This window comes from Gorilla gorilla, chromosome 5, assembly GCF_029281585.2.
Source record: "Gorilla gorilla gorilla isolate KB3781 chromosome 5, NHGRI_mGorGor1-v2.1_pri, whole genome shotgun sequence".
In the NCBI taxonomy this organism is placed as follows: Eukaryota; Metazoa; Chordata; class Mammalia; order Primates; family Hominidae; genus Gorilla; species Gorilla gorilla.
In genome coordinates this window covers 58,431,906-58,447,568 of record NC_073229.2, presented here as the reverse complement: position 1 = coordinate 58,447,568, position 15,663 = coordinate 58,431,906, and positions in this window count along the sequence as shown.

Here is a 15,663-nt window from a genome sequence, read left to right as displayed (position 1 = left end):
GAGATGTCTCATGAGTCTCCATTTTTCATGTTCCGAATGCATCAAGTAATACACCCAACTTGTCTAACTGTAGGTTCCTGGGGGGCTTTGGCTGTAAGGCATTGACAGAGGTGTAGGAAGGCGTTACCTCTGGTATATCAGGAATGGTTAATGTTACCCCAGAGGGGTCTCTTTCTCCTGGGAAGACATATGGGGTGACCAGAGTATGGTGCAGCTAGGCAGTCTCAGAACCTGTTTTAGGGCCCAGCTTCTCTAGCTGGTCACCCTGCTAAGGGAACAAGCCTGTGGAGGACCCAGGCTTTTTCTCAAGTGCCACTGCCAGTCGGCAGTGGGGCATAAAATCTCTCTGAACTGCTTGTCGAAATGCAGAATCCTGGACCTCACTCTTGGAGATCTCAAGACAAAAGCCTTGATGTCTATTATTATAACAAGCTCCTCTGGTGGTGCTTATGTTTGAAAACCACAGATTGAAGGGCTTGCCACTCTGAGGGCCTTCATGGTCACCATTTACTCAAGGCTAGGGTTGGCAGAGCTGGACTCTAAATGCTTTCCAGAGATAAATTAAAAACATCCCCCACCCTGGAAGCCATATGTCTATGGGCTCAGAGTCCTAGGGTGTCTCCCTCTATTCTGGAAAGATCTATAGGGTCAGGTCCCTCCTAGCCCCGCTAGTTGAGTCTATACCTTCTTCCAGAGATCACAGCACAGAGCTGTCCAGTAACATTCGAGGTAAAGGCACCTGCCTCCAGCAAGATGTTTCTCAAAAGTGACCCACATTCCTTATCTTGAACTGAATGAAAATGTTAATCAATAGATCTATTGCCCTGGCCCCTGGGTCTTTGAGCTGCACACACAGGGAATGCAAACTGATTATAGCATTTTAACACACACACACACACACACACACACACACACACACACGACTGCTCCCATAGGGAGGCAGAGCAGACAGTTCTTTTATACCCAAAGCCTTGCACAACCTGTCTGTCCTCATCCTCATAGCTTCTCATCCTACCCTGTCCTCACTAACTTGGTCCTCCTCAATGAGGATAGTACTAGCCCAGTGAGATCTTGGGGTCAGGCCATTTACTTTGGGGACATCCTTGCCAGTCCCACCCAAGGGTTAGACTCTACTTGATGGAGCTTCAGCCTTGTGAGACCCCTCAGCCCCCTTTTGACTGCTTCTCCACCTTTACCCATCCTCAGCCATTTGAAGCCCTGGTCACAAGGCTGCAGCTTAGAGTTGGTACTGGAATGCGTTAAGACTTTTGGACTGTTGGGATGGGGGTAAATGTATTTTGCATGTGACATGAATTTGGGGGTTCCAGAGGGTAGAACACTGAGCTGGATTACATCCCCCCAAAATTTATATGCTGAAGCCCTAACCCCCAGTACCTCAGAATGTCACTAGACTAGCAAATAGGGTCCTTAGAGAGGTGATTAAGTTAAACTGAGGCTGTTAGTGTGGGGGCCTAATCCAATTTGATTTCCTTATAAGAAGAGGAGCTTAAGAGGACACAGAGAGATACCAGGAGCCCACGTTCACAGTGAGACAACCCTCACTATGAAGAAGCAGTGAGAGAGTGGCATCTGTAAGCCAAGGAGAGAGGCCTTAGAGGGAACCAGCCCTGCTGGCACCTTGGTCTTGAACTTTCAGCCTCCAGAACTGTAAGAAAATAAATTTCTGTTTTTTAAACAGAAAGCTATCTCCCTATAGCATTTTGTTATGGCTGTCTGAGAACACTAATACAACCTTCTTCCTGTTTGATTTCTCTTCACCTTTATCTGTCCTCAGAAACTTGGGGTCCACATCACATCCCTGCAGCTCATCTTTGGGGGTGTAGAAGCTACTTCACCACAGATGTGAGGGCTTGGTGGGACAACCTCACACATATTTGCATTTCATACACATTTGCTGGCCCCTTGCAAGTGGCGCCCAACACTCATGCTCATGGTTGACTGGTAGATGCTGGCATGAGCCCAGATACCATGAAGAAGGACGAGTGATCTACCACCATGAACACTCTTAGCCTTTATTTTTAACTTGACTTTAATTCATGATCCTAAAACCACTGAGCACCTCAGTTTGTTAAAGTAGAGCACAGGGATATGAAAGCCAAGATGACTACCTGTTACTCAGATATTTCAAGCTTGCATCTGGAGAAGATGAATGTGGACACTTGCAGGTGGGGCTTTCCATGTGCTTGTCCTTGGGTGAAGGTGCCAATACAACTCTTTCACTTATCCCACCCACCTCTGGCCCCAGACGGGAAAAGCACATGCACCTTGGATGGCGGAATATAAGGATGAGTGAGATTATTGAGTCTGTGGTGACCCTTAAATGTTTTACCTAACGGAGAGAGAGGAATTCTAAGGGCAAGAGGTCTTGGTCTTAGGGCTCCCTAGGTTGAAGGCTGTGGGTACTTCTCCCCTATCCGAGGCTTGGTAAAGCTGCTGTGGGAGTCTTAGTACTGTTAGAAGGACAGATCCCTACTCTATCCCCTCATTTACACTGCTGGCCTCAGGCAACTTCTTCACTCCTCTGAGCCTCAGTTTCTTCATCTCAGTTTCTTACCATCACACATGGTAACTGATGAAAGTTAGTGGATGCATATAGCAGGTCTTCGATAAATAGTAGTTGATGAGGTCCTTAAACTCTCCGGTGTAAGCAATAAATGACCCACTCCCATCATTCCCACACCCAGGCAGGGGTGGGCCTGAGCCTGGCCTGGGAGCAGAACTACAGCATGTCAGGGACCACTATCCTTCCCCAGGCTAGCAGATCTGGTTGGTGGTTCCAGTTTGGTATCCTGCAGTTTGCTGAGCCCTGCAGTTTTGACAGGCAGCCCTGGGAACCCAGCAGCTCCACGTGGAAGGAGCCTAATTAATCACTGTAGTAATGGTTCTGGCAGCCCCACCGCTCTGGGCCATGTGTCCTCCTGCAGCTGCTCACTCACCACCGTCTGCCAGAAAGGTCATGTGCACTCACCCTGCACCTCCGCCCCCCAGGCAGCTCCGCTGGGGTCAAACCAGACCAGAAAGGGACACCTGAATGCCTCTGACTTCTAGAGATATGGATGCCCCTATGCCGCCTCCTATTGGGCCTGCCTCCCTCGGCTCTTCACTTGTGAGCTGAGAGCTCTTCTTCCCCAGATAAAAACCCAAATGCAAGCAGGGATCGCACACACAACACAGTGAAGGCTGTGGAAGAGCACTGGATTTGGAGTTGAGAGACCGTGGCCAGAGAGTCTGTGCTACCCTTACTGGCTGTGTGTACTTGGTAAGCCTCTCCACCTGTCTAAGTCTCAGTTTCCTTACCTGTGAAATGGGGAAAGTAAGACCTATCCTGACTAGCATGTAGGACAGAAGCAAAAGCTTCTGCTTCATAGATGCAAACTGCTTTAGGAGCCATACCAAACAATCAATAACTGGAGCTTTCACTGCATTTCACAGAGATCCCTCCCTGCATGATGGATAGAGATGGGGTACCCTCTGGCTCCTTTCTGTGGACCTTTCTGAGAAGTACATCACCTCAGCTGTGCCCACATTCTCTTGTGGATGAGCCTGGGGGAGTCCTGTGGTTGGGGAGGCGGGGTCTGGAGGGCAGGGCTGCCTGGTTTCATTGTGAGAACGCAATGTGTGTCTGCGTCCCATCAGGGAAGACAGGACGCTCCTAGCCTCAGGGCAGGTTCCCATGATTCACAGCATCTGAATCACTTCCCACACCCCCTCCCAGTCTGACGGGAGCCCTCTCGGCAGAGCCAATTTTGAGGGCAAAGAGACCCACAGACACCTGGAGATCCTGCTCTAGCCGTGGGACCTTGCAGTTTGGTTGGAGAGTATAGCCCAGCCTCTGAACCTTCCAGCCCAGGTGGGGAGGCTCCAGGTGCTGCATGGACCCTCACATCAGTCCAGTGAACAAAGCACCTGGAGATACCTACCAGGCAGTGAGAGCAAATGGACCTTTAGGGGCAGAGCGGCTGCCTGGAAGATGGTCTGTTCTTAGCCTGGCTTGGCCTCTTGCCAACTTACCCCAGGAGCCCCTCTGGAGGAAACCTGATCCCACACCCCTTCCTGAGCCATAGGTATAAACAGAGGCTTGCTCCCTGAATTTGAGTTGCTCAAGATCAAGGGGCACCGATCGCCCTGTGTGTTCAGCAGAAGGCACTCCCTGCTTCTCTGATTCAATTTATCTTTGAGGATACTTCTTTCCTCCCCGGATCGTTTTTCCAACCTCTCTAGAGCCAGTCTCAGCTCTTCCTTTTGTGAAATGGAGGGAGATTATTTGGTCTCCCTTTGTCCTGAGAACCAAAAGCTTTAAGGACAAATAATGATCAATAAAATACAACCTCTGTCAAGGAAAGGTACTGGGAAACTGAATAAATCCCTCCTTTTAATAGGGATAGTTGACACATACAGCACTTACCATCTGCCAGGATTTGTCCTAAAAGCTTTTCATATATTAACTCACATCAGCCGTATGAGGTAGGTACTCTTAATATCCCCATTTTATAGAAGGGGAAGTTGAGGCACAGAAAAGACTAGCCTGAAGTCCCACGATTAATAAGTAGTGAGACTGAGATTCAAACCCAGACAGCCTGACTCCAGAATCTGGGCTCTTGACCTCCAGGCTACTCCATCTCTAGCAGCTGAGGCTGTGTTCTGGCATGGCTGTTTCTGTCTCCATCTCCCATGCTAGACTGTGCAGGGACCCAGCGTATTCCTCTTTGTCCTCCTAGCCCCAGGCATAGTTCCTGAACATATTTGCAACATAAATAAATAAATAAATAAATAAATAAATAAATAAATAAATAGATAAATAAATAAATGGGAGGCATAGTGACAGCTGCCACTGAAAAGGCATATTATCTGGGTCTAATCCAGGGGGATCCTGGATGCCTGGTGGTGAGAAGAGAGCAGGAAAGGCCCCACTGGGGGTGTATTTGCTCTCTCAACACTGTGGTTGGACACGTTCTGCATTGGAGTCATGAGACATCTGCAGGATTCACCTGAGATCCAACCACATTTTTGTGCCTTTAGAACCTTTCCCACCTGCTCCTCTCCCTCCTCTGCCCTCCCTCCCACTGCAGGAAGGTCCATTGCAGCCACATCTTTATGGTCCAGTGAGGCTGTCTGTGACACTCAGCACCCCCACCCACCATCAGCCACTGAGTATTCTGAGACCCATTTTAATTTCTATTGTTATGGTCGCTGGTATTATTTCTAATCCTTGAACCTTATTTTTTCCCTGGGGGTAAAGTTGTTTTACATGCTGAGGCTGGAAAGCTAAGTGTTCTGGAAGGAATTGGAAATAATCATGAGAACAAGCAGGTGGTGGTATGTGAGGCTCGCAGTAGGTGGATGAGGAAAAGACCCCTCTCCCCTGAGAAATGGTCCTGTTCCCAAAGCCCCTGGTGGGGTGTGAGGCTTAGAGAATGGGGTGTCTGCAGGCTGGGGAAACAGTGGAGGAGACAGATGGGGAGGGTGGAGTTGGGGCAGGAAGGCCCTCCACTGGGGCTTGCTAGGGACACTTCTCTGCAGGTTGCGGGAGAAGGGGGATAAATATCACTGTGGTGTGTGTCAGTGGGGGAGATGGGCAGGCCTGCAGTATAAGATACAATGAGTTAAAAGAATCATTCACTGAGTAAAGAGAAATATCAGGAATCAAATTGCAGGGACAATTTCAAGCAATCATAAAGGGTTTTTCAAATATATTCACTGCTAAGAGCTACAGATGTCAGGAGAGAAAATTCGTTCACTTACCAATAATAGTCGCGGAGGCTGGGGGAGCAGGATGCAGACGTGGAAAGTATTTAACCAGCTTCCCCACCTCCTTCTCTCCTGGGATGCTTGGGTGTAGGGGAGGAGGGCTGAGTTCTGGGTGGGGAAATGGCTCCTCCATTCACCAAAAAGGGTGGGGGAAATGGGTATGACTTGCCCTGGGGAGTGGGATGGCCAGGACAGGCTGAACTGGAGGGAGGAAAAGCTTGGAGGGGAGAGAGAAGGACACTGTGGCCCCAACAGCCCAGCCCCAGCACAACTCCCTCTTCCTCGCCAACCCTTCCACAGGTTATGTGACTTAAGGACAGGCACCATGCTTGGCATTGAGTAGGAGTCTTGTTGTTGTTGTCACGGAGAATTTATTGATGATTTGTGATGAGCAGAGCACTCTGCCAGTTGTATGACAGACTGGAGACCCTCAGAGACCTGGTACCTGCCCTGGGCTTGCAACCTAATTAGGGCAATGAAAGCAGCATCCCAAGGTAAGTGAGAAAAATTTTCAGCACAACGCTGGAAGATGTGGAGACATTGTGATGGGAGATGAGCGTCATCAGTGGCCACCTCAGGCAGCCCAGTCAGGAAAACCTTCAGGGACACTCAGATATTAGCCCTGTCTATATAAGTTCTGCCAAAATGCCACCTCTTCCTTTCAGGGGCCCACCTGGTGCAACAGGAAGTATTAAGCATTGCACAGACTCTACCTTCACCTGCCAGGACAAAGTCTAGGGCAATCATATCATCTAAAATGACCCTGGGCAATGAGTTGAAGCTGACTTGAATGGCTCTGAGGGCAGAGGCAGTGTTATTTACCAGAGACTTTCCTAAAGTCAGGGACAAATTTAATCCTACCTTATCTAATGTAGTCCTCATACCAATTCCCCAAACGAGCCTCAATCCCCACAGGATGATGTGAAAAGGATCGGGTGCCATCTGCAGTGGGTTAGGTTATAGGAAAGAAACCCAAGCTTGGGGAATCTGAATCTTACGTGACAGAAAATAAGCATGCCTCCCCTTTGCTTCAGAAGAGACAATGGTTTATAAACTGGATAGTAAGTACATCCACCTTCTGCTGCAAAGGGAAATACTATCTCTAGCTTTCAAGGATGTTTTTGTAGCAAACATCCTGCAAAGGATAAATCAGAATGAGATGTGCAGAATTTCAAAAGGCCGTGGATAATTGCCCCCCAACATTAACAAACTCTGCAGTGCACTTATTTATTATGCTTATTGTTTATGTCTATCATTCTCTGCTGGAATGGATGCTCCATGAGGGCCAGGATTGATGCTTCTTTTGTTCACTGATGTATCATCAATAACTAGAACACTGCCTCGCATATAGTAGGTGCTCAAAAAGTATTTGCTGAATGACTGCATGAGGAAGAAGAAAGCCCCTGCTTGGCGTCTCGCCACCAAGGAAGTTCCATTAAGGAATCCACAGCATGCTGTGGGGAGAAGGAATCTTGATGCTAAAAAGGTAATCTTTTCCTGTGTGCCTTGAATTGGCATATGCCACATCTCTTCTGTGTGCTCTCCTATCTCTCTGCTGATGCCAACTATCAGTGCTCATGAGGCAGGGAAGGTTCCCAGGGAAGAGTTGGCTGGTTTTGACTTTGTTTCTGCAGCAGGCCACCTGTGTGTATCACCAGGCCACATGTGTGCATCACCAGGCAACAGGTGTGTATCACTAGGCAACATGTGTGTGTCACCCGGCAACATGCATGCATTATCAGGTTCCAGGCGTCTCTCCTGGGCCTCTCACCTCTCCCCTGCCTTTCTCAGGCTGGTAATTAAAAGTATCAAAGCAAAGTAGGGCTGTCTCATTACATGTCCTGTTTATGTGACTCTAAGGTACTTAGAGATTATTTGAAGGGCTAGGAAATCAGCAGCAGAAGTTCCTTCACCTCCAGCCTGAAGCTGGCAACCCTGAGGTAAGGACATCAGGACTGGGGTATGAATTAGTTTTAACATAAACCAATAAATGCATTCATGTAGGTGAGGAATTAAAAATAACCGAGATGCTGCACATTTCTCTTATTAATTAGCTGTTCTAGTTAACTTTGCTGCTTGTAGAGACAAATCATGGGTCCTAATAGTGGGACAATTTCCTCCTGATCTCTGTGGCACTGGAATGTGGCACCGTGCCTCATTCAGCCCCTGTGGCCCAGCAGAAACCATGTGCAGTGGGGCTGCATCCTCGGGGGAGGCTTCTACAGCCACTTAGGAAGTTACCTCTGGGCTCTCTCTTGAAGCATAGAAGCGGTCCACAGAGGGGAGGGAAGGACAGAGGTTGGAACCAGCTGGCTCAGAACCCCTCATACAGAAGTGTTCGGTGATTTGACTCCTAAGGACAGGAAGCTGGGAGGGGAAGGTGAGGTTTTGTGACTGTGCCAGCCACCTGGAGCTCATCACATATGGCCCTGAGCTTTTGCTATTTCATTCATTCATTCATTCAACAAATATTTATTTAGCCTCTTTTAGGTACTAGGTGCTTTGCTAGCAGCAGGGATACCAAAACAACGAAGAATGACAACTTATGACCTCTGTGAGAAGAAACTCCTAGCCTGGTACTGGAATAGAGCCGCTCTCACCATGAGGTGGAGGCCTCTGTCCCTATCACAGGCATTTTGGAGGTTAGGGTCCAGAAGAGGGAGGCAGATGGGCTGTATTCACCAAAATATGCAGGTTTCTGCCCACACACTCCCACCACAGCCTGGATTTGGACACAGTAGGACTTTTCTTTCTTTTTCTTTTCTTTTTTTTTTTTTTTTTAATTTGAGGATAACAGAAAAACTGTCTTTTTCCAGGGAAGTTTTTCTACACAAACTTGCAAAGAAGTTTGGTGCACTGGGCCAGGGACTCAGGAAACTCAACTCTCGCTTCTGCTCTGCTGCAGACTTGCTGCATGGTCTAGGACAAATCACCGCCCAGTCCCAGACATAGCTTTTGTTCACTTGTAAATTCTGTGGTTCCAGGATGCAGTCTGTCCTCCACCTTGCTTTTGTCTTCAGATAGAATTCCTTCACTCCATGGCTGTGCCAGAGAGTGAGACTCAGGATGGTTCCAGAAGGTATGTAAGGGAGGCCAGGCTCCCCATAGCTCATGCAGAGAAGGCAGGAAAGAAGGGCTCTCCAGGGGGCTGTGGGGTTCCCAGGAAACTGAGTATGGATGACAGGAACAACTGTCCCAGGGACTCAAACTCAGGGCCAGCAGGGGCCAGGCAGGAATGTAGAATGAAGTGGGCTCAGGAGAGACTGTTGAACAGAAAGATCCATGCCCCAGCTGAAAGGGGCAAGTGCTATTCAGCTTCTTCCAGGTTTTCTGGGCTGAAATTGGAGGCCCAAGGGTGTCAGATCTTCCATCATTTTAGAAGTCATAATTCACATTTTTATGTTTAAAAAATTATGTTCATTTTAAAATGCTGGGCTTGAATTTAAAATATTTAAATGTTACTGTGTAGGCAAACAAAATATACCTGGGGACTAGGTTTAGTCCATGAATATGTCAACTAGAATTAGGTTTAGCCTGTAGTAATGGAAAACAAACAAATGAGCAAAATAGCTGTGGCTTAAATAAGATAGAAGTTTATTTCTCTCTCACTTCTAAGAAATCCAGAAGGAGTCAATTCTAGACTGCTAAAGTGTTACAGTGGTATTCAAGCTCCATCTATCTTGTTCCTCCACCATCCGTGGCCTCTATTTTCAACATTACCTCATCATCCAAGATGGTGGCTGGAGCCCCATCCATTATGTATACCTTCTATCTAGCAAGTCAAGGGAAGGGAAGAAGAAGAGCATGCTCTCTTTCTTTTAAAGACATTTTCCAGAAGTTGCACACTTTATTTCTACTCACCCATTGACCAAAACTTGATCACAAAGTTCATACCTAGTTGCAATAAAGGCCAGGAAAGATGGATTTATTTATTTATTTATTTATTTTGAGATGGAGTCTTGCTCTGTCACCCAGGCTGGAGTGCAATGGTGCTATCTCGGCTCACTGCAACCTCCAGCTCCCACGTTCAAGCGATTCTCCTGCCTCAGCCTTCTGAGTGGCTGGGATTACAGGTGCACGCCACCACGCCCAGCTAATTTTTTTTTTTTTTTGCATTTTTAGTAGAGATGGGATTTCACTATGTTGGCCAGGCTGGTCTTGAACTCCTGACCTCAGGTGATCCACCCGCCTCGGCCTCCCAAAGTGCTGGGATTACAGGTGTGAGCCACTGCGCCCAGCCCGGAAAAATGGTTTTTATTTTGAATTTATGATGATCATGTATCCAATTAAGGAGCAAAAGTATTAGAACAATGGGAAAGGGGGAGAGTGAATTTTAAGTGACACTAATAGTTTCAGCCCCAGTTTGCCTTCAGTTTGAGAACTCGCTGACCCAGTCTGTTCTTCATGGTAGGGGCAGGAAACGGGGTGTGGTATCTGTGCACTTGGAGACTGCCTAGTGAAAGGAGCAGGGCTGCTTTGGAGAAAGGTCTGCTCTCTTGTAGCGGACTCAAGTAGGACTGGCTCTGCTGAAATAATTCAATTTCCCTGGAAGCATTGCTCAAGGAGACCCTTTAGGGTTATTTATTCTTCAGTGTTTTACAGGAACAGAAGTTTTTTTTTTTTCCCCCAACAAGTATCTCCCAGTCACTGATAGTTAATATTCAGACAGTGCCACAGCATCCTCAGTCACACATTGGAAGAGCAGGGGTGATGCCTCAATCCAGCCCCTGCACAAGCATAGGGGCTCCAGAGAAAGGTGAGTGCTACTGCCTTATCTCCACCATGGAATGGGAGGGTAGAGAAATTTCAATTTCAGTTAGAGTGATTCAGGTAAAAAATCAAGATATCTAAACTGAGTCATTAAAGAAATAGAACCAGCCACTAGAAGAGGGGGTGACATTTCTTTTACTTGTGAAGATGAGGCTCTGCGAGCTACCTGTCTGGAACAAGGTCTTGTATGCATCCAGAAAACATGCACTGTGTGCTAGTTATCAGATTCAGCTTGGGATGGGGTAGGGGGCACCAAGAGGAATGAGACATGGGTCATGTCCCTGGGGGACTCACCAAGAAAACTGGAACCCAGGAGGGAAGCACATGCCCCTCCAAGCTGCACCAGGAATCCCTTTACTTTCTGAGCCTGGTACAAAAACTACCATCCAGGCCTCCCTGTCCTTGGTGTCCAATTGGGAAGCTTGGCAGGAAATCAAAGGGCAGGGGAGACAGCGGTGGGTGTATTTCTTCCCAGCTCCCTCCCTGCTTCAGCTGAGCATCTTTGGCAGTGACTGGCCCTGTGCTCTTTTTCCTGGCTCTATAACCCAATGCCTCCAGCAATGCTATTTCCCCCTTCCCTTTTCCCTCTGGACACAGGTGTAGTAACCACTTCCTGTTGTTGCCAGTACATGGATACTTCACTCTTCCTTACTAATTCTCTTAATCCTGCCTATCCCTCCGTAAATTTCTTCATTAATGTCTCTTCATCTGAAACAAAGAAAGGCAGAAAAAGGGAGAAGAAATACCTAAAATTTGATCCTTCTCTGGAAATGAGTGGTAGATATTTATGCCTTCCCCATAGCTGTCATAGAAAGACAATGATGAAAACTACTTGTCCACAACCTGCTCCTTGCTATGTATCAATCATCACCACAGAGAATATTCATCATTGCTTATATCATCATCATCATCTTCACCATCACATCATCATTATAACCATCATCATTGTCATTTTCACCATCACCATCAACATTACCATCATCATCATTGTCATCTTCACCATCACTGTAACCATCATTATTACTATCATCGTCTTCACCATCACCATCACTATAATTATTACCATCATCTTCACCTCACCATCATCATCATCATCTTCACCATCACCATCACTACAACCATCATCATTGTCATCTTCACCATCACCATCACTATTGCCATCATCATCATCTTCACCATCACCATCAGTATAATTATTACCATCATCATCATCTTCTTCACCATCACCATCATCATCACTATAACCATCATCATTGTCATCTTCACCATCACCATCACTATTAACATCATCATGATCTTCACCATCATCATCACTATCATTATTACCAGCATCATCATTATCATCTTTACCATCACTATCACCATCATTACCATTGTCATCTTCACTGTCGTCATCACCATCACTATTACCATCATCATCATCATCTTCACCATCACCACCGCCATAATTATTACAGTCATCATCACCATCATCATCACTGTCACTGTGGAGACTATTATCACCATTGCAACCACTTTTTACAGCATCATCACTGTCTTCATTATTACCAAAAACTACACACGCACTTTTGCAAAAGGCTCAATAGAGAAAGTGACCCTGCCCGTCTGTGGGAAAACTTGTCATTGATGATTATAACATATAATCTTTGCTGAGAATTTACCACATGCCAGGCACTGTTCTAACCACTTTACCTATATTAACCCTTTTAATCCTTGAACAAACCATTATGTAGGGATTGTCATTATTTTAATTTTATAGATAAGGAAACTAAGGCACTGATAGGAAGACCCTGAGAGAATAGCATGGAATGAATGAATTATCATAGGGAAAATGCCAACCATGTCTGAGCTGCTGGTGAGTGTGCTAGTCTGGAAGTTGAGGGGAGTTCCCTCCCACCCAGAACAGGGCTAAGGGGAGGTGTCAGTTAATATCTCCATTAACTGATCCACAATGATTTGGAGAGCTTTGCTGTCCTGACACACCTTCAGGGCCCAGACTCTGCACAAGGGACTAAGATCGGCCTCTCCCCTGTGATGAGTTCAGCTTCCCAGGCTCACCCACCCTAACATGTCTCTGTTCCCAAAGGGAGAAGATGGCCCCTGGCCCCAGGCCTAGAGTACACAGGTAAACAACTGATATTTTCCCAAGTCAGTGAGTTGGATTATTCTAGTTCTTTCTGGAAATACAAGCCTGCACATCCTTCTCCTAGGCATCTTCCCTCACCCTTTGGACACAGTGGGCTCTCTTCTTGTGCTCTTCTGCAGCTCCTTTTACAGTTCTTGTGTAAAATACTTAGTGCACTTGTGATCACCTGTTTAAACTGTGTCTTTTCACTTCAAACGGTCACCGCAAGAGAGCAAGAACTAGGCCTCTGATTCATGCCATGGTCCAGTATCATGCCTGCAACATGTAGCTGCTGAATGAATGAACAATGAAAATCCTGATTGCTCTCTGATACTACTACTACAGGTCTCAGCATCTTCCAGACTCTCAGCTTTCCCCTCTGAAAAATGGAAATAATACTCCAAATTTTGCTATGAATATTAAAAAAAAACAAATTCTTCCTACCAGGTGAGTATATAGCTATGCAAGTTATTTTATTCTTGTAACAGCTTTTTAAGACTTCCATGGAATGCAGACTTGTCTCCAGCTTAGAGTGAGACAGTGGAAATACTGAGTTAGTAAGTGCCTTATAAAGAACTCTGGTCCCTTCCTAGCTCCTTATGGCTCCCAGCCTCAAAGGCCTGTCTAAAGGACCATATGACCCTCCTCTCTACCTGCCATGGAAGTGCAGAAGCTCCTAGGGTCCAAGTAGGATTATGAGGAAATGTAGGGAAACATGGGGTTCTGGCATCTCCCTGAGGGGTGAGTGTGAATTTGCTCTTCCTTACCGAGCTCCCATCCTGACTCACCCATCCTTCAGAAACCCAGTGGGTCTTCTACCTATTTGAACTGACCCTCCTGTAGGGACATTCCTCAACATCCCTGGGCTGTGGGCCTGGGTTCTAATCCTGACTCAGCTATACCTTCCATGCAGGGAATGTCTCCAACATGTCACTGATGACCATGCCAGGGTTACCATGGCCATGGTATGATGGAGAAGATGAGGTCTGGAGAGATAAAACATTCTGCTTAGTTCTGGCAGGGCTAGGAGTAAAACTCCATCACCTGACTCCCAATCCAAGTCCCTTTCCAGTATATTAGAGCTAAAATCTTGGTAGGAAAATTTTAGAGGAGTCGATGTATGAAAGTTTTTCTTCATTAAATTATTTAAAACTTTCCAACAAAAAGAATTGGTAGACACAATCTCCATAGTCCAACACTAGGTACGAAAACCAAGTTTAATGCGTTCTAATCAGGTAGTTCATGATGAAGGGTCAATCCATTCTGATAGGACCATAGAATCCCTGAAGATAAATGACTCAGAGTCCTCCATCAGACTGGGGCTCCCTGAGTCAGGGCTGTGTCTCCCCTCAGAATGGGGCCCCCCCGAAGATGGGGCTGTGTCTTCCCTCAGACTGGGGGTCCCCAAGGAACGGGCTATGTCTCCCTTCATACTGGGGCTCCCTGAGGATGGGGCTATATCTCCTCTCAGGCTGGGGTTCCTTGAGGACAAGGCTATGTCTCCACTAAGACTTGGAGACCTTCTTGGGTACAGCTGTGTCTCTCTAGTATGGGGGGTATTTCTCAAGGCGGGGTTGTTTTTCCTCACCAGACTGAAGAATTTTCTGACAAAGAGACCACTCCTCTACTTTTAAGTAAAAACTTCAAAGGGAAACTGAGACTTTCTTGGATGAGCTACATAATTGTACTAAATCTCAATCTCCTCGTTTATCTATGGAGCATAATAATGTTTAACTTGCAGGATTATTCTGAGTGGCTGTGACTGTAAAGCATGCATGTCAACTCTTTGACACTCCTTCCTTCAGGAGGTAGAGTCTCATTCCCCTTGACTATCCATTGACCTGTATGACTTGCATCTGATCAAACAAATGTGGCCGGGGTGACGCTGCCTGAGTTCCAAGGCTGGGCAATAAAAGGTGACCTGACAGAACTTCCACGTGACCCCTCTCTCTGCCTGTCTCTGTCCCTCTTTCTCTCTGTCTCTGTCTCTTTTTGGTCACTTGTTCTTGGAACCTGGATGCCATGCTGTGAGGAAGCCAAGGAGCGTGAAAAGGCCACACGTAAATGTTCCCACTGTTGGCCCTAATAGAGGTCAGATGGCAGCTGGCATCGACTGTCAGGACTGTGACTGAGACGCTTCTGAGATGATTCCATTTGACTGTCACTAATGCACTAATGAGAGACCCTGAGCAAGAACCGCCCAACTGAGTCCAGTCAGTTCTCAGATTTGTGTGAAAAATAAATAACTGTTACTGTTTTGAGCCAGTGTTTGGAGGTGGTTTGTTAGACAGCAGAAGGTAACTGGAACAGTACTAAATGAAGTCAGTCACTTTATACCAAATGCCTAGCGCCATGTCTGGCACATTGTCAGTGTGCCAACACATAGCCATTCTGCAGTGCCCTGAGTTCAGAGCTGTGCACAGCAGGGTGGGTGTGCACACACTCTCAGGGATGCCTGACTCACACCTGGTGTTTGAAGATGCAGTGGGAGAAGATGGGCCTGGGTAGAGAAGGCTGGAGGAAGAACCTGGGGAGGGAATCAAAGAGCACACAGGAGCTAACCTTGTCTGACAGTCGACAGGCATTGTACTAGGCATTCGGCAACATCACATCTCTTAATACTCACAACCGCACTCCAAGATGGGTTTCATCTCAACTTACAGAAGAGAAAACTGAGGCTTGAAGATGTGAGATGTGATTTGGTGCCTCCTCCATGATCTTGGGGCCAGTGAGCATACAAGCCAGGCAGTGTCCACTGTCCTGTGCCCTTCCCCACCACACCTCACTTTTCATCCACCCCCACAATGCCTCCCTCTTGCTCTCGGCCAATCAATAAACAAGTAATTAGCAAGAGTCTTATCAGCACTGTGGTGCCAGGAAGTCCTTCCTGATGCCTGCATCCATCTCCACTGCTGAAATTTCCTTAGTTTGTTGGAGACCAAGAAAATCAGCTCACTTTTCTTTAATAAATCTCCAGAGACAGAATAATTCTTGCTGAG